The sequence below is a fragment of the Ptiloglossa arizonensis genome, chromosome 1 (genome assembly GCF_051014685.1).
Source record: "Ptiloglossa arizonensis isolate GNS036 chromosome 1, iyPtiAriz1_principal, whole genome shotgun sequence".
NCBI classification, from domain to species: domain Eukaryota; kingdom Metazoa; phylum Arthropoda; class Insecta; order Hymenoptera; family Colletidae; genus Ptiloglossa; species Ptiloglossa arizonensis.
In genome coordinates, this window is record NC_135048.1 from 35,858,591 (window position 1) to 35,877,780 (window position 19,190).

At 48.1% G+C, this 19,190-nt stretch overlaps 1 protein-coding gene across 1 annotated transcript in view; it reads right to left on the reverse strand.

Annotated features, from left to right (window-relative positions):
• Nudc (nuclear distribution C, dynein complex regulator) overlaps positions 1 to 19,190 on the reverse strand; it is a 69,312-nt gene that overhangs the window by 34,537 nt on the left and 15,585 nt on the right. The window lies entirely within an intron of this gene.

Genomic DNA, 19,190 nt, shown 5'->3' on the forward strand with positions numbered 1-19,190 from the left:
ACCATTTCCATCAAAGATGCCGACAATATACATTTATTCGTCACCATCGTAGAACACATCGCGATGTTCCTTTTAATCGTTTCTAGCTCCTGACAAACAAGGTCATCGTAAAGTGGATATTACGCTCGTGGCCTTCGGTATAAACGTACGACTACAGTTCGTCGCGTTAGCATTGTATCGCGACGGTGTATCGATCAACGATACGAGATAACTCGAAACTTTTTTATTCGGATGAAAATTTTATTTCCCTTTCGATGTTTCGGAAAGGCTGTAAACACCGATCGACCCTTCGACCCATCCGCGATTCTCTTTTCCAACTGTGTGGCTAGGTTCTCCAAAACGATATTCCTATTCTTCGGGCGATGCGATCCATGGGGGTGCATCGTTTATCCGAAGGCTCCGTTCGGTCTTAACGGTTCGATCATAAATTCTTCGAAAGCAAAATTACGTCGGGCTGTCTGCCTTCAAAGAATCCTTAAAAGGACGTTAATGCCAACAGGTCCTTGTAGACCCGACCTCGCGTAGGACTTACGATTGCCCCTATATCCCTGTACCTTTGAACACCTCCTTTTAGGAAACTGCATTCTACGATCTCCTCTAAAGGGAATAAAGATCGAAAACGGAAACTTCGAACGGAAGTTTGCATTTACATTTACGAGAAATATAAAAATGTTCTCGATATATATGCGTACTACCCGATACACGTAATGCGCGAAAGGTAGAAATTTCAAAAGCATTCGATACGTAAGCGCGATGAACTTTTCCGCGGTCCGAAGGAACCTCGGAGTTCGTCCGCGATACGCGTTACATCGTTAAAGGCGACCCTTTTCGAGCGTTTCGAATGAGGTTTTTGGTGCACGGCCTACGCGCGTTCAACGCGCGCGTACAACGTTGCACGTGTCTGGTCATGGTTTTAGATCGGAGAAGTGTATTTTATCGATGCGCGATAGTCGTTGCGTTACGGCAAGACGCGATATTGTTTGCACGGTACGCAGCGAATCAGGCAGGCTGTAAAACGAATTTTCTCGCGTTTCGTGGAAATCGTAGCGACAGCTGCGCGCGCGTTTCTTTAACGTTTCAGGGTCATGGTCGTCGTCAGCCGCGAATCGACGCGTGGTATTTTATCGCTACAGTTTTCCACGAGAATGTCTCCTGTGTCGACTGTCCGAAGGTCGCGATAAGCCCTTTGTCGTAACGCAAGAGACGATGATGATGTTCTACGACGGTCACAGTCATAATCGAAGGTCGTCGTTTGGTTCGAAAGCGGAGAGCCCGTAACGAGGGGCGCCGCCGCCGCCGCCGCCATCGCCGCCGCTCATATTCCAGGATCCGTCGACTCGTTTCCCTGAAGGTCGACGACGATCCCGGCCTCTTCAGGATTCCCCGAAATGACTTTGTCCGGCTGATTTTTACCGGCTACACCCAGGTGGAGCGTCGTAAAAAGTTTTTGCGGGAGAAACTTGTTCGAATCGTACGGGTGCCACGAGAATTTCGTGTCTCGTTGACCGAGCGAAGCGGTTATGCTAGGTCGGGGAGCTTCCAGAGTCGGTATGTCTCCTCCCTCCTTACACCCGGGCGTCCGCCCTCCTTCGTTATTCCTTTCACTTTTCGTCGTTGTGCTCGTGCTTTTCGTGGGTCGAGGCGGTTCGCCTTCGGCCTCAAACTCGCCCGAACTGGTCCGATCGAATGTGCACGCTCATAACGCAGTCTACCTTTCGCGGCACGATACCGGATTTGCATCCACTTGCACGATGCGCCGCGGCCGATTGCGTTCGCTCGTGACGAACGTTCCTCGTCTGCGAACGATACGGCTCATCGAGGCTGCCGATCGCGTACAATTGTTCTCTCGAATCGGAAGAAGGTGGCTTTCTCTCGAAGGTGGAAACGGACGAGTCGACACCGGGGGAGGTACCGGGGTTTTTCTCTTTTATTTCGCACGGTAGCCGCAACGATAGCCGCAACGATAGCCGCAACGATAGCCCCCGGCACTCGTTCAAATCAGTGCGAAGGCCTTTGTTGCGGACACCGGTCGATCGTCACGGACGGTTGCCAATTAACGCGTAATATTCAGCTCGTGCCGGTCGAAATCGGGCTAAAACTGCATTATGAACGCGTTGCCATTAGGCTTCTCCGGTAATTACGACGGTTTTGCATCATCCTACGATATCGTTACATCACTGCTTATTGTGCGCCCGTAATTGATATTCTAACATAAGATCCCTTCGTCTAGTTAAGCCTCGGCCCGAAGGCGGTAATTAAGGTAGGCTCGCCGTTCACCGTTGATCCTTGTTCCTTTTTCTTCTCCTTTCCTTTAATTTTCTCCCAGTTCGCTCGACAGAATTCGGAACGCCGTTAATATGGACGTCGATGATGAACAGCTCGTCGTAAAAAGTCATAAACAAGAGGAAGAAAAACGCCCGACCGCGCGAAGCGGCCGATCGCGGTCGCGTAAAGAAACGCCTATGAATTCTGCACGCCTTATTGTACATAGTTATTTATGCCTCGGGTTGTGCAATCGATGAACTCGGCCTCTCGCATTTTTCGAGAATGGCCGTACATTTTTTGGTCGATCGCGTCGCGTAAACCCGCTCACCGGAGGAACGCTTTTTTCATTAACCGTATTAAATGTGATTATCTACAGTGTTTGTTACGACACGTATCATCACTCTTTACGAACGTTCCCGCGCGTACTCGCCGCGAACTTTCTCGCGAATTCTCGATTTAAAAAATATGTAATAATTTTCACACCGGGACCGTTCCACGAACCATGGACCTGTCCTCGTGCACAAAGAATTCTCAAAATGTTCATTTATTGATATCGCTGCTCGCATTCATCGCTCGAGTTGACCGATATCGCTAACCGCGATACAGAGTACAGAGTATACGCATCTAGCGAGTATAGATGTCTCAACGAAGCGTCACCTGCGAACCGTTCAGTATCCGCGATTTACCGAAACGAATCTCACGAACGAAACGTAAAAACACAGAAACAAATAAATCGAGAACAAAGTCGAACAAACACGTCGGTATCTTTTTTTTCCTTTTCAAGTGTCGAATACATTTGCGAAAGAATGTCGGTCGATTATTATTCGATGACCGATTCTTTCTCAACTAACAAAATTGCGGGCATATTCGACGTATCGGTACATTTAGCGTTTTCGAACGAGACGCGAAGTTATGGAAATAGAAGTTGCCCGCACGCGCCAATAGCTACGTCCGCGTGTAACCTTCATCGTAACGAAAAGCCTCTGATTCATTTTGCGCAAAATGGCACACTCTTCGGAATCTACCCAACTTCGGGAATTAATTTCAAACCGATGAAAGATGTTTGCGCGAACGCGAAGCCTATAAAATGTTCGATCGTCGTAAAAAAGAAACTAGTGGCGTTTGCACGGTAGTTCGGAGGCGCGTACGGGAAATCTGTGCAACGATCGAACAAACGTTAGGGAGAAAGCATCGTCGAAGAACAGATGCCGCAGATTTCTCAAACATTCGAACGGAACTCTCAAACTCCGCGAATTATCGTTTACAAAATACACGTGGATGGGTGTCGGTAAATATTGTTATCGATTGTTAAAATAGCCGACTTCGCGGACTCTGTGGGAGCCGTAACGGATCTCATTGTTCGTTGGAAAAATCGTGCTGCCAAATTTTTCGTTTCGCGCGTAAAATATCCGCCCCGATGTTTCTCTCCGGTTTCGTAGGTTCCCGTAAAGAGCCCGTTTAAACGTTACGACGAAACATCGATCAAACGCTCGAAGTGAAACGATTCTCGCTCGGTTACACGCTAGGTATTATTAATCCAAACAAAGACGATATACGACGTCCACGATAAAACGCTTTATTACAACCAGTCGTGCGATTCGTTTTATTTCCAAGACGGGGGTTCGTGAGTCAGAAGGTGCAACGACCGGTACTTAAAATGGTCATCGTGTAGCCCTGTGTCCTTCGAGATCCTCCTCCGTTCGTTAAGGTGAATCCACGGGGGAAAGAGCACGAGCAAAATGATTCTGGGATCGCGCAGACTCCGCTTCGTTCCGTCTCGGCATTACCGAATTATCGACGGTGCGAAGAACGGCGCGAGGAACGAGCAATTTTCGCAATGTTTCGCTCAAAAGCAGAAGTTTGCGTTACGATCGCTCTGGAAAACACGGATCGCCTGAAAGAATTTAAGAGGAATCCCAGCTTTCACTCTCGCAGATGTAAGAAAGTTACTAGTAGCGTGTAACGAGCTACGAAAGCAGTCCATCTTTCGCGTAACGACCTTTTTATCGATCGTCTTTTCGTTCAACCTCGGAACGTGTAGGTGTTCCGAGTATATTATGTAAATGTTGTACATTTTGCGAACGAAGTAACGTTCGGAGTGGATATCGAATGCATTTCGTATCTGTAAATGCGACCAATTGTAAGCTGTTTCTGCGAAAGTCTCAACATCTTGTATCCGACGATCGTATTTACCGTGCACGGAGATCTTCCGAGCGGCGGTTACATTTTTATCGCGTTCGCAATTTTATCATTTAGAAACTAACGGAATCGTGTACGGTCGTAAATGTTGGAATTGAAAATAACGCCAGTTCGTACGAATTTTCGCGCAAAAGAGATTTACGAAAGATGCAATAAAATGTACCGAGAGAAGCAGTTACCGAAAACAGAAATCTCGAGTGTAACTGGTTCTCTCGGGGATTGATGCAAAAGCCGGAATGCGTGGACAAATATGAAAACACCGAATGACACGCATCGCACCTGTTCGTACGATTACATATTCACTTGCATTTCGCGTACGAATGTGTATGCTCGCGTACGCGCGTGCACACTCCTCTCTTTCTCTCCTCGTTCTCTCTCACGGTCACGAATGCGCGAAGAAGGTCAACGCGATCTTACGTTTTCGGTTTAGGACGCCGAACGACCGCTCGTTTCGCGCAACGATCCTTCTCGGCCACCGGCGAATTAAAGAAAACCGAGTACGCGGCCACCGGTACTAAATTTGAACACGATTAACGCACCGGTCCGAGCGATTCGACGTACAATGATCCGACCAATCCATACAATTGCTGGTTCTTTATAGTCCGCAAAATATTTCCTGCTTCGTAACCTCGGGTGATCGCAGTTTTAAAAATTTCTTTTCTTTTCGAAACGTTATCGCCGCAAAGAATTTCATATAGTAATTCGTTATTAGAATCGGTCGGTTCGTAATCTTATTCGTATCGATCGTATTAATTTCTTTTCAACATATTTATAGTAAATATTTAAATATACGATACAATTGTGTCTACGAAACGTTGTAACGATATTGTTTTCAATAATGCGAACGACGATCCAAATACTTTGACAACTTTATTGCCGATAGACGACTTTACGGAACAATCAACGACCGTCTCTCGGTAATAAACGATTAAAGCGATTATTTAACATTACGAAACGAATTAACCTTTCTCTTTTCTATTTTTCCTCGTTGTCAGCTATAAATATTACTAGGTGAGGCACGCGGCATTCGTTACAGTTATCTATATCTCGACTAAGGTTCCCTTCAATCTTGTTCGTTATTGCACTTCCTTATTCGACGTTCGTAAATCAGTCCAGCGACAAGAATTTCTCTCGCTATAAAATTCATACAAATTCATAAATTCATTGACGCTTCCTAATGCGCGAAACAATTTGCGTAAGTGAAAAGTTATAGAAATCGTTTACGTAATCGTGGTCAAAAAACGACACTGCGGGCATGAAATACTGGTTTCCGAGCAAAGCGAGAACTTCACCTTTGTTTGCGTAATCGCACGAGGAAAACCGTTTAGCTAAAGAAAGTATCCTTGTATTCTAAAATACTCGGTGCACTGATTCGTAATAGCTCGCCCGATCCTTCTTTTGCGTACACTCGAAACGTCCCCGTATCGGGTACAACTTATACGATATTCTCATCTCTACGTATCGATCTCAATCGTATTCCATTATACTTGGTGAAATATTTTTTTCTTTACGATAGAAATGTGTATTTACCTTCCGTTTCGTTGATATTCCACAATTGCAGATTTCCGATTCGCAATTTTACGTACGTACGTATGTACGTACTTAGATGGTTCGCGGTCCGAATGAATCGCATTTATATAAATCCTTGGTCAATTCCGATCGTATCGAGAGTTAAGATCAAAATCCGAGACGCGAAACGTTAAATGTTCTCCGAGTTCCGAATTATGATTCTTGCGCAATCGATTACCGAGCCGCCGCTGCTCTTTCTACTTGCATCAACGGTTGCAGTTTTCGGTAGTCGATATAGCCAAGCGTTACTCGGCTACCGCGTTTGATATCTCATTGGACGACGTCCTTACGGAAAGATAAATGTGATTTGTTACCGGTATGGATTCGCGTTAACCGCCTTGTCTTTCCCGTAGATAAGAGGAACACGCGCGAGACGTGTACTCGGTACCGGGAAGATAATACAATAATGCATAATTATAACAGGGAGTTCCGGGTTGGCTGGGTCGAGCCGGTGAGTAACCGGTATACCTGGCGAGATAATAAATCGGCGCGAACGACTAAAGTGGACGTAAAACTGCATCGTGCAGCCGCCGTCTCGGGCGGTGTGACGCATCGTGGAATAAATGAAAACGTAATTCCTCGAGGGAGGAAAAAACGTCTTCATCCGGAGAGTGATTAACTCGGCGAGCGATCAACGGAATACGATTCTATGCCGCGTGCGATTTTTTGCGCCCCTTATTGACGTCGATGAACGCAATTTCTGCGCGTCTACTTAAAAGCCGTTTCGCGTACGATTCACGCTACGATCGAAGCAGCCGTACCTGAAAAACAAACGGTCCGCAGGCTCGCGTCTCTTGGTATTATTTTCTCAATTTAGAGACAACGAGTACCGTTCCCGAGACCCTTTCGGGCTCGCTCTCCGTTCGAAGCAACCTTTTCCATGCCGCGAATACGCGACAAAGGATTTCAACCGTCATCGCGGATTATCGGATTCCAGAACGATACCCGCGGCGGCATTTCCAATTACATCGTGCAATTTATAATTAATTACCAGACACCTCCCCGGCGATGTATTTCGCTGTCCCGTTCGAGCCAGCTCGTCGGAGCGTAACCTTGCGAATCGAATATCCGGCCGGCCGGCCAGCCACGAACGGACGGACGATGGAGTCCCTCGCAGGAGGGTAAGTGGACGACCAAAAGAAAAAGAACAACCACGCAGACGTATGCGTGTGGCTTATCGTTATCCGGGGACAGGTTTGCTCGCATGTCCGTATATAAACGCGGCACGCATATAAATTCATTACAGCTACGTATCTCCGTTTCCTTCTCGCGCTCGTGTAAAGGGAGGCGGCGGCTACGAGAGGAGCGAGGAGTGAGGAGAGAGGAGAGAGGGAACCGCGATCCCATCGGGATTTACTCGTGTAGACAGTCCCGTGCACCCGCGTTGCAATTAGACATTTTTGTAGTCTCCAGACGGCGGGAGTCGTCGAGGTACACGCCATATAGTATGCCGGGCAAAACGAACGAGAGGAAGACTCGAGAAGGCACAGTTCCGTGATACACGGACCCAGTAGGGGGGAGGGGCGGTTCGGAGGTGGATTCAGGGTTACAGGTGAAAAGAGGAGAATAACCAGAAAGGTGTCCTTGTCGTTGGTCCGTGGAAATTTCTTTGACGCGTGAAGAAACTCGAGATTGCCGTGGGTTAGATAATGCATCGGTATTGCCGGCGATATACCGGTTCGCGATAACTCTGATTACACCCTGGGAATCGGGACTGACCCGTTTTCCAAAGGTTTATCTCGTCGACTTACGGGGAGACAAAGAATCGGCCGATCGAATTCCTGGACCGGGTATTCGAACCCGGATCTCTTGTTTCTCGAAAAAACTGGATAACCAGTTCGGAGTAATTTCAGAACGTCGACAAACTCTTCGCCTCTATGTCATATTTTCGAGGACAACGTACAAGAATCGACGGTCGAAGTCGTTCCGATGGAAACGCAAAGATGGGCGAGCAGGATCCGTTTCCAAACACTTTTATTCCAGCGAAACGAGTCGGCACGGTCCAATTGAATCGTTTCGGTTGCCGAACTTTGAAAACTTGAAGTACTCTACGACTCGGCAAACGTAAACCAAGTGCTCTTAAGTACAAGGGATAAGGTCGCGTCGACGCAGCATCGAGATCGCGGAATGAATTTGATCGCTTACTTTGGAAAACTCGAAACAATATATTTCAAAAACGACCCTATAAAACCGATGAAAACCGATGAAAAGCGATGAAAAGCTTGAAAAAGGTTCGGTTCGGCGCAACGCGGCCGATTAGTACGGGTGTAAACGCGCCGGGTGTGTACGAGGTTATCGCGGAAATGAATTTCGCGCGAATATTCCGGAACTCGTGTCGAGAACGATCGTATATTCCGTAGGCGCGACAGGATTACTCCGTTGTTCGAAGCTGTTGATGCGTATCTCCGGTAGGCGGTTGAAATAAACGAGGATTCGTCGCTACAAGGTCGTGGATTCGCAGTTATTCTGAATAGGGCGGTTGCGAAGGTCGTCGCAGAAGCAACGAGCAGAATCGACCGGTCGAAAGGAAACGTCGTCCTCGTTTAGAACGGCTCGAGATAACGAGGCTGTGCCGCATAATCTAGCGCGGCGAAGTCGCGCCCAAGGGAACGCCGAGATTTTCTCACACAATTCTATCGGAACCAGCCACGCCTGAAGTGTCGAAACGAACTGTTTACAGCGTAAGCAACGCGCGTAAATACGACGATCGTAAGGAGATCGGGACCACCGATCTCGAAGGAGTCTCCGATCGAGGATTATCGCGTTCCCTCTGTTATTCGAAGAAAAACTGGACGCGCGATTTCGCGAACTGTCCGTCGTCGGTGTATCCGCGCGTTCAACGAAGCAGAAAAACGGTCCGAGCGCGTCTGTTCGAGGGTTTACGTGGTTCGCGGAACGGCGCACAAAATGCTCGTTCACCTTGCGAGACGCTAAACGACGGATAACTCGTACCGTACCGTCGTATTTTCGGGGAATTATACGACCAGAGAATGAGAAATAAGGTTCCGTGCGGCTTTACGTACCAAGTTTCGATTGTTCGTTCGTTACACGACGATTCCTTTCGACGAGATCGAGCGGGGTCGACGAACCCGTAGGAGGATCGCGAAAAGAGCTGCCTTTACCGAGCAAGTCGCATGCTCGAGCCAACGAACCCGCGAGTTCGCCTCCTCTTCTGCCGTTCGCTTCTGGGCGCTCGCAAGTTTTTTCAATTCCGTTCGTGCCATTTCTTTTTACCCGGACCGGAATCCACCACGGAGAATTTTTACACCGGATCGCCAAATGTTTACCTCCTGCTGTGCATCCGAATCAAAATTCTTCGCAATAGCTTCGATGGACGATTATAATTGGGTCGATCGTTTTCTCGTATCGGTGCGATACTTCCGTTTCGATGTGTAGGGAGTAGCCGGGATCGAGGACACGCATCCTGCAGAGTTTAGTATATTTGCACGAAACGGAACTTTACCGAGTTCGGTTAAGAGTATCGTGACATTTCTAATCGTTCGACCAAGACGGACGAATATTTGGAAGGTTACCGATGGGCTTTCAACCTTCGTACAATCTCTTCGACTTTCTTTTACGAGAGCAATTTTCAACGCGCGGAACGTAACAAATTGAAAAGTTATTGGCGAATGTTCATAGTTACACATCCGTAGAACCTTGCGACGGACTATGACGCTGGAAAATATTTCTATCGAAATTGTACATAAACTGCACGTGTTGAATGCATACGCATATGCGTGTATATGACCGTGGTAACGCGTGTTTTTGTCCGTACGACATCAGGGCGTTCAACAGGTGAGAAGTCGTTTCGGAGCGTCAGAGTGATCGATGCACACCGAGGTCGGCCGACTTTTGCACCGGCGAGAAACCTTATCCAACCGTTGGTATTCTGTTTGCAGAAACCGGCAGGTTATTAATATCGATGAAGAAGTTATTTCGGACAGCAGGATTTAAATATACCGTTCGCTCACCGTTGAGAGTATTAACACGTCTTACGTATCAGCCGTGCGATTAATTATCGCTGATAAAGGACAAACGCGTGATCGCGTGAGCGATTCCCGAAGAAATCGTGCGAAGGATGGGATGGGTCTCGATTTCCCGTACGATCGTATGGCTACTCGTGGGAGAAAAGCGTTGCGATTGCTCGGTTATTCCGCGTACCGATACAAACGGTCCAAGTAATTTCGGTCCCTAAAACCGTACAACGGTACGACGCAACTTTGAACGGATAATAGGTTTAGATCGAAATTAATACGCCTCGAAGAAGGGTGTTCCGAACCTCGAAGAGAAACTCCGATACCTTGCGTTCTCGTAAAACAGGTATTTTGCGCGTACCATTGTTCCTCGACACGAAATCCTAGATTTCTGTTTTTGCGCACGAGACATCGTTTTTCATTATCCAAACGATCGTTAGTAGCGACGATCCGGACATTTCGGATCTGGCCCATCCAGCGATACAAATTCTAGAAAAGAACATTCCTAGTGGGGCGTGCCAAATCGGATTGGCGCCCTTTCCAAAGAAAAAGCGAAAAGTAGACTTCGACGACGATTCACAGAAATCTTTAATCATCGACGTACACTTGGATCTTTTTCTCGAGTACAACGCGAACAACTTTGAACGCACTTGCGGATTACATTCGATGTTAGTTACCTAGCATCTGCTCGAAGTATATCTTCGCGAATCTGAAGTATTTGTAGGACGTTCTTCCGAATCTCGTAATTACGAGGTCGCGACGAACTCGTCGATCGTCTGCTCGAGAATTCGGCTCGAGCGTGTTACACCCTAACCGGACGACAGGAGAAGTCTTCGCGTTGTCTCGCGACGAGCATCGATGCACCGTGGCCGCGAATACGGTCCGCGGTACGCTCAATTGTGCCAGGCAAGTTCGGACGATCGTTAGTCAGGAATCGTTACACAGCCGTAATTATAATTTGCCACCGAAGGTTGGTCATGAGTTACTACCAACGAGATCGTAATTTATACGGCGGCACCGCTAAAATTATGACACGGAATATGGGTCGTAACTCGGGCGTTGCTCGTCGTTTCGCGCGCGCACGCGCGCACGCGCGCACGCACGCACGCACGCACGCACGCACGCACGCACGTGCATGGCGGATAACTGGCTGACGTGTAATTATTATTCCGGTGCGGTTTTGCGCGGATTTGGTCGGTAATTGACTGGTCGCCCGTGAAATCGATACCTCGGGGTACAAAGGCCACCGTTGACAATGAATATGGATTTATAAAGACCTCGTCGACGCACGGCGTTGTGGAAGACGCGTCCGTTGCAGCGTTGAATTCACATTCTGTCACGCCTATTCGATCGTTCGGCACCGAGAACGAAAGCCAATGAAAACTCTTTTTTTTATACGATCGGTATTATTGTAGAACGAATCGACGCGCGACCTCCGCTGTTACCTACATCGTCGAAGATACAAATTGGTGTCATTGGTAATTAGGGGTGTGTTTAGATCACCGAGGTAAATGAATTTCAAAGAGGCTGTTGCTTGCGAATTTTGCACACTCGGCGATACGATCGAATCGGCGCGTTCGGTGTTTCGATACAAACGAGCGAAATTGCAAGCTTCGTGCACTTTGTTTCGTCGCGAAAGCCAAAAACATTTACACGTTTCGTAACTTGGAAGTTTGCGACGAGTTAATCCGTAACTACGTTCTACGCGTCTCTTTTAGAGGGTTCAAGTTGGCCACGTATCTCGTTCGAATTTTAAATGAATTGAGATTGACAAACATTATTTTAGAAATTTATTCGTTTCGGCTCGGTTTAAACGAATTTCTAAATAGAACTCGACGGTATCGCCGATAGTATTTTGTTCAAATTCTATTTTTTGTAAAAGTTATCAGAGATCGATACGGTGAGCAATTTGTAGAAGAAGGTTGCACCGTCGATATATAGTACGTATAGTCGAAAGCAGGATATCGTTGAATCTAACGCGTGCCGATCGATATCGAGAGAACGGTCCCGGACCGTACAGCAACGAATGTTTTTAAAGGAACGGTCGATCGGGTTGTGCAAGCTTGGGCGGGAAAACGCTATCTCCGACGTGCCGCAAAACACGCGGATGATTCGTATCTTAGGCAAGCCGAAAAGAAAGTGGCCATCGGAAAGAGGCGCCCCTTCGTACACGATTGTGTGTACACGTGAGTTAACGTCGTCGTTAACTTTTCACGTGCTTCTTGGAAGTTGTTGCACAATCGTTCGCCGACTCCGGTAGCCCGTACACGTGTGATACTTCGCGCGCTCTATCGATCGCATCGACGTCTGCCGAACGAGCCACCGAAGAAGAATATTGATAGTAACCGTGTAACGGAAGACTCGTTATCCTCGTCTAACGTAAAACTGTATCGCGAACGTGCAAAATCAATCGAGGAACCGAATCTGGACCGATCGATCGAGATCGCGTAATTGTAAATTCCCCGAGCACGTTTTAATAATTTTATGACATTGCAGGGGAAGTTGTCCACGGATTCGGAGCGTGAACGTGGCAGTCTATCGAACGACTGAATTAAGAGCGATCGCGCAACAACCGACTATCTCTTAGCCAAGCTCGCATTAATAATTTTATAACGTCACAGAGGAAGTCGTTGACTCGGTTACGATTACGTCGCGTGTCACGAAAAATTACACAGATGCGATGTAATTCCTGTAACGACGATTATAGAACCGGTTACGTGTCCGCGTAACACGTTTTAATCTCCTAGATCTCTTTCGGTAAGGTGTACGCCAGACGTTAGCAGCGGATTAATTACTGCAGAGCCAAGAGGATTCAACAAGGATGTCCGATACTTACGGAAATTTTGTCCAGTACCTTTTACTAGTGATTTTTTACAAAATTGCGGTAAAGCGTTTCCGTTATTCTTGCGAGCGAGTCGAAAAGCCTTCCAAATTCCTTGTAATAATTTTTACTTGTCCGATAATACCAAATTCAGGATATCGAATCGGATACGCGTTTATAAATAACGTATCGTTTGGTTCAAAACTTATCCTTACGGTACTTCTCGCGTATCGAGATACACCCTACACCCTGTGCCTCTATCGATAAATTTAAATACTCGTAGCGAAGTCGTAAATATTCGTGATATCAACGATTAAAGAAAAAAATATTTTATCACTTTCCTGCTATTTACTATATTTGACGCTGTTTTAAATAAACACGATCCGCGTCAGAGGCAACAGAATGCATAATTTTGCACGAGATCCTTTAAAATCCGTTCTACGGAATCATCCTGTGATCCCGGGGATTTTCCGTTACGGTCGAATACTAATGTTTGCAAATTATCTCGCGCGGATCTGCGCGCCGATCTCGGATACTATATTTTCCAATCAACCGCATCGCGTGAAAACGCGGAAGGGAACGCGATAACGAGTTTCCGAACCAAGTAGGATATTTCGAAGATAGAGCAGGATTCGAGGGAAAAATAGACAAGTTCGATGTTCCGCCCCGAAACGATTGCACATCCACGTGCTTCGAAGTGCCAACGATTGAACAGCAATCGAATAATAGATTTTTTAGATTCTACTATCGCGCTACGAGAATATCCGACGTTAACCAATCGTTTAACGACAATGCACGGTATCGGGGCACGTGATACTTCAAACCCGAGCTATAATCACGAAGCAGTAGTCCTGGCAATTATCTTCCAATGTGAATTTGTAAATGAAATCAGCGCAAAGTACTTTCATCCCATGTATGCCGAGCTACACGCTCTCTAGCTCGCCGTGATGCGATCGTTCGCGAAACAGATGCCCGATTAATTAAGCGACTCAGCGCGGAGTAACGTTCTTTGTGCGCGACTAATTCATTTTTCATCGCGAGAAAATTTCGACGAGTTCCAAATTCCATCGTAATCCCGATATTTTAATCGTTACTCTTTTTTTTTTACGATAGTTTGCAACTCGTTACTCTCGTCACATTTTCGCCATCTTCGAGAAGAAGAATTCTTCTTCGAGTTCGAAAACAGCTTGTTCTCGTTCGCTCGTCGAATTAGTAATACGAATACCGAACAGCTGGCGTCGAAGCCAGTTCCGCCTAAAATTTATCGAAACTCGGCGAGTTCGATCGAACGAACGGTGACGTCCGAAAATAAATTCCATGGAATGGTTCACGGGCACGGGCACGGGCACGGGCACGGGCACGGATATACGGTTCTGGGTCGGATAAACGTTCGATGGAATCGGTACCGGCGTAATAACGTTCGAGTCCGGGTTCGTAGACAAGGTCCGCTTCTGCGCTGCTCACCTCTCGATGGAGGGTCTGTCTCGCGTCCGTGTAGATTAACCGTGGATGGCGCTTGTGTAGAACGAACCAGTTGCACGAAGGCGTTCGCGAAACTATACACACAGAGACTATTGGACCGTCCGTTACGTTCGCCGTACGATCGGTACAACTTGTTTACAGGTGTTCGCGCGGGTTCCTACGTAACACTCGCCCACTACCAGGAGCACGGTCGTTCTATTCGCGTTCGACGATCCGAATATTCGTCCGGATCTCGGCATGCGGATATCCGCGTCGCAAACTGAACAACCGCTTCGAGATCGCGCGATTGCCCTCGATATTGCGCGCGCGTTGTCACGAGACAACCTCCCGGACCAGTTTCGCTCGCTTTAACGTCAAACGACTTCCTTTTCGTTCTCACCGTTTAGAAATCTATCGACCGTCATCGACGAAACATCGAAATCTCACACCTTGCGATGCGACCCACCCAGTTTCGTTTCGTCACCCGCTATTTTCGCCTCAGCGATAGGGAAAGTTTGCCCGTAATGGCTTCATCGTTGCACGAATTCTCAAACAGCGACCTCATACGCTCGCCAGCTCCGCGTTACATCGTTCGAACAAAGGGATCGTCGTTACTTTTCAAGAAGGTAGACAACGAATGCAAACGACGAAATAAATTCCATCTAGGCGACGACTTGGCAATTTTACCGATCGAAACGATGCAACTGTGAAGGTAAATTCGGTCGATAGTAATAACGATAATAATACGAACTGTTCGTTACAAAGTTCAAGGGAGACCGAGTTCGGCGTCGAACTTGCCAGAAGCTAATTCCTGTTCCCTTTAGGAGGTTTTTTCTTCGGACGCGTACAATCTTGCCCATCGTTCTATTCGGTTGCTTCTTTTGGCGATACAAGGTCAACCTTTCGACAGCTTCCCGATCCATGTCGCGCGCCTCTAGACTATGCGCGTGTGTGCACGTACGTGCGCGTACGCGCGAACACTTGGGCGCTCGTTTGTCCGTATATCGATCATTTCCGATCGCGAGCAAGGTCGAAAGGGATTGGCTACTACGATCTTCCTCTTTGTATCTCCTCGCGACTCGTTCTCCGTCACTGTTCCTTTTTGGAGCGTGCGTGCGTGCGTGCGTGCGTGCGTGCGTGCGTGCGTGCATGCGTGCCTGCCTGCCTGCCTGCCTGCTTCGACCTCCTACCACGCGGTCCTTTTCAAAAATTAATCGCACGCGTGTTCTTTCCGAAATATCGTACAACGAAACATTTTTTAACGCTTCGATCTAGCGTTAAAAACCGCTTCGATCGACACAAGTAGCGATCGATAAAGGTGATCGACGAAAGAGAAAGAGAAGTTTTCAATTAATAGAAAGGGATCTTGGAAAATATTTATGAATCTTCTGTCGTTAGCCAAACGAAGGTTTTAGGCTAGTTAGGTACAAATCGATCGAGTAAAGGTTGCATTCTATTTGGAACGACGCGAGGGAAAGATCGAGTTCGTAATCGAAAATTGTACGGAAACTGTTCGAATCTGAAAGTCGACAAGGATCGTTAAAGCCACCGTGAATGTAATGTACTATAGTCGGAAGCTTTCCAAGTTACGCGTGCAACGTAAATAAACGTAGCAACAATAGCAGGATGCTCAGGGTGCATCGACGTCGGTGTCCTCGGAATATTTTCCACGGTGGTCAACGGCAACGTACCGCACCGTCCAACGTCCACGAGGATGAGCAATCTCATTGGACACGTACGAGAACACCGTCCTCCGATCTCGTATTGTTCACCGCGTGTAAATACCCTCGATAACGATTAAGAGGATTACGCAGATTCCGGCGACTCGCGTTACAAAGTGCATCGCCGCTACCGACCATGAATATTCATCGCGAACTCTTGCGAGTTGCGTCCTGTATGGAAATCGAGGTTTATCCTTATTGGAAATTCCCAGAGTGACAACGAATGCGTCATTGTAATCGAGTAGACTTTACTCGTAACACGCGCATTTGAATTTCGACGGAGAGAATCCTTTTCCGATTGGAGCGCAACGACGGGCTATACGGAATAACTCCAAAACACCTCGAACCAACGCGACTCGAATTGCCCCTGTTTGTTCGTCGAACGGACCATCTCGTTTCGCAACGTAATACAAAGTACGGAACATCCGTCGCGATGTAACGGGTGTAACGTACGTACCTTACCCTTTGACAAATATTTTGCCCGCAAAGCGTAACGAAAACGATCGATACGAAACAGTGACCGCTGTTAACGGAGATCGCGCGGAACGATCGTTGCCAGCGACGAGTCCCCATCGATAACGCAGCGTCCAGCGTGGTATCTCGACCACGGCAGTTGATCATAAATTACGAAACGCGGCTGGTAAGTTTAATTACTTTCTCGGTTCGTTCTTCGTTGACAAGAGGGAATTACGGTTCGTTTGGCGCAATATAAATTTACGAGACGCTGAAAGAAAGACGAATCGCGGCGACGATCGAGCTCGTCGAACAAGATTACGGGACGAGTTTATCGCGCCGTGCTCGCAGTATTTTTTTGCCGCGTAACGCGCGACCCGTTCCCCATCGAACGCGTATCGAGCGAATCGTACAGGAAAGAGCCAACTTTGCGGAAAAAACATACCTTTTCCTGGTATCCGGTCGGGCATGCTGACGCGCCAACGAGACACGCGAAAATTTTCCACAATTTCTCCCGAGGCACAAAGCACGGAAAGAAGGATGAAATTACCGTTTTATCGCGAGAGATCGACACACCTTTCTCCGTGTCCGATTAAGTAACGCCTTATTCGCTAATTAACCGATTATCTTTATGCTCGCGATTCGCGCAGTCTCGGCTTCCCGCGATTACCCAATGATACATCGCGACCGTGCGATGCCTTTGCCTTTCTCTTTGTTATGAAAAATCCAGAGAATCGACCGCAGCGGAAGGTCATCGAGCGAGCGAGAACAAAGTGCAGCGAGCCGGAAGGCACGCGCCACGCTCTGTTTCGAAGACGAATTTCACGGGACGTTCGCGATCGATTTTTGTAAATCGGTCGTGCTTCGAGAGCCACGTACGTAACGTTCTCGCCTTGGGGAAACCGGAGGTCGAGTGGCCAGCAACGCTCGGCTTCGAGGTTCTCGATCGTTTCGCTAGATCCGCGACCTCGGTGATTTAACTACCATAGGACGGAAGCTGCGCGTCGAGTTCAGTCCTTGCCAGAAATAGAGCGAACAGCGTCTGGCTCCTGACCGGAATATTTAACGCGAGGAAACCCGAACGACGATCCAATTCGCGCGTCACGGTTAACACGTGCGTACGCGCTACTTTGTCCTCGTCGCGCCGAGAAAATTTCCGAATCGCGTGACTCAGACTCCAGATTCACCCGATGCGGCGACGAAGCTTCCGAGAAGCGATTAAAGTTCGAGGGTTTGCGGGAACCGAGCCGCTGCCGGGGACCGTTCCGGTCCATCGGAGGTTCCTGCGGCCATCGGGCGGCTCAAGGTTAACGAAACTAGTCGATAGAATCGACAAACATTGCGCAAAGAAGGTTGCGGCGTTACACGGTCGTGTTTCGTGGTCCGTCGGTTGGTTCGACGCTCGAGACGACTCTACCGACGTCACCGGTAACTTTCAGGCCGGTGCATCGGTTATTCGACGGGGCGACGTTCTTTCGCGATGAATTGCCCGTTCCGAGAACGCTGGAACGTTGAACGCGAGGCTCCGAGCAGCTAGGAACGCGGTATCGAGACGTAAATCCAGTTCCCGTATCGAGGCGGCACGCGATCCTCCGCGGTGGTTTTGTCGCGACCCGGATTCGAAGTTGCGAATCCTGTCGTAATGGGACGTTATCGTGACATAGGATTACCTGCATGGGAATCTGCCTCCCACGCGAGCAACGCGCGACTGCCTCGTGGATTATGAAACGAAGTAACGCTCGATGGACGTTGACAGTAATCGCGATTCCTTTTCTACGGGACGGATAACCAGGGAGTCGTTGATTCCCGTTTCGGGTCCGACGGAACGTTAACCGAGCATTCCTTTACAGTGGGTTATCGTTCTGTACAATGTCGACAACCACCACACGAACGAAACGAACCGATAAGCGATTCGGAAATAAAGTTACACAGGATGTGGTTTTTCACCTCGAAATTCGGGTCAACGTTTTACGAAACGCTGCAACACTGTGCAGATTGGGTACGCAACGCCCAGCCGATGTACCACGATTAACGAAGAAAGCGCGCAACTTTCGAAGAAGGTGACAGGTCCGTTTGCCAACCCTCCCCTGCTTCGATACCTACGCGTACCTGACCGGAAACGAAGAAAAACAGGTTCGTAACGAGGAGGATCGAACGTCGTTACGATGCCCGCGTAAAAATTTACAATGCTAAAACGGAACCCGAACCAAGCACGCCGTCGAGCCAAACGTAGAAGCTCGGAGTCGATGAGAGAAAATTCAAAGCGATTCGGGAGGATAAGAAACCATCGGTCGGGTAAGCGCTTATTGAACTTGACGAAACGCAGAAAGCGTATCGGACAATGCGAGATGTCTAAGTAACTCCGTTCCCGGTCGGTATCCAGCGAGAATCGCGTTCTCTCGAAACGTAAAGGGGAGAGTGCGAGTCGAGAGGAATAAAACGACGTTCGAAGAGAGACAAGCCGGTTGCCGATTTCCTTGGCTTCGGGTACAGGGAAGCGAGAGAACAGAGGTAGATCCGCGAGAGTTTGTCCGCGGACGAAGATCGGGTAGGGTCCCTTCCCTTGTTCCCTGGGGCTTGTCCTTGCGCCTAGACCCGCCACCGGTTCCCCGTTGTGCGCGGCCGTACGCGTGTTCCTGGTAAGCGCGTACACGTATCTACATCCGGAGAGGAAGAAAAAAACGAAGAAACGATCGATCCTCTTGTCCGTAGAAGTGGCCGCGTCGG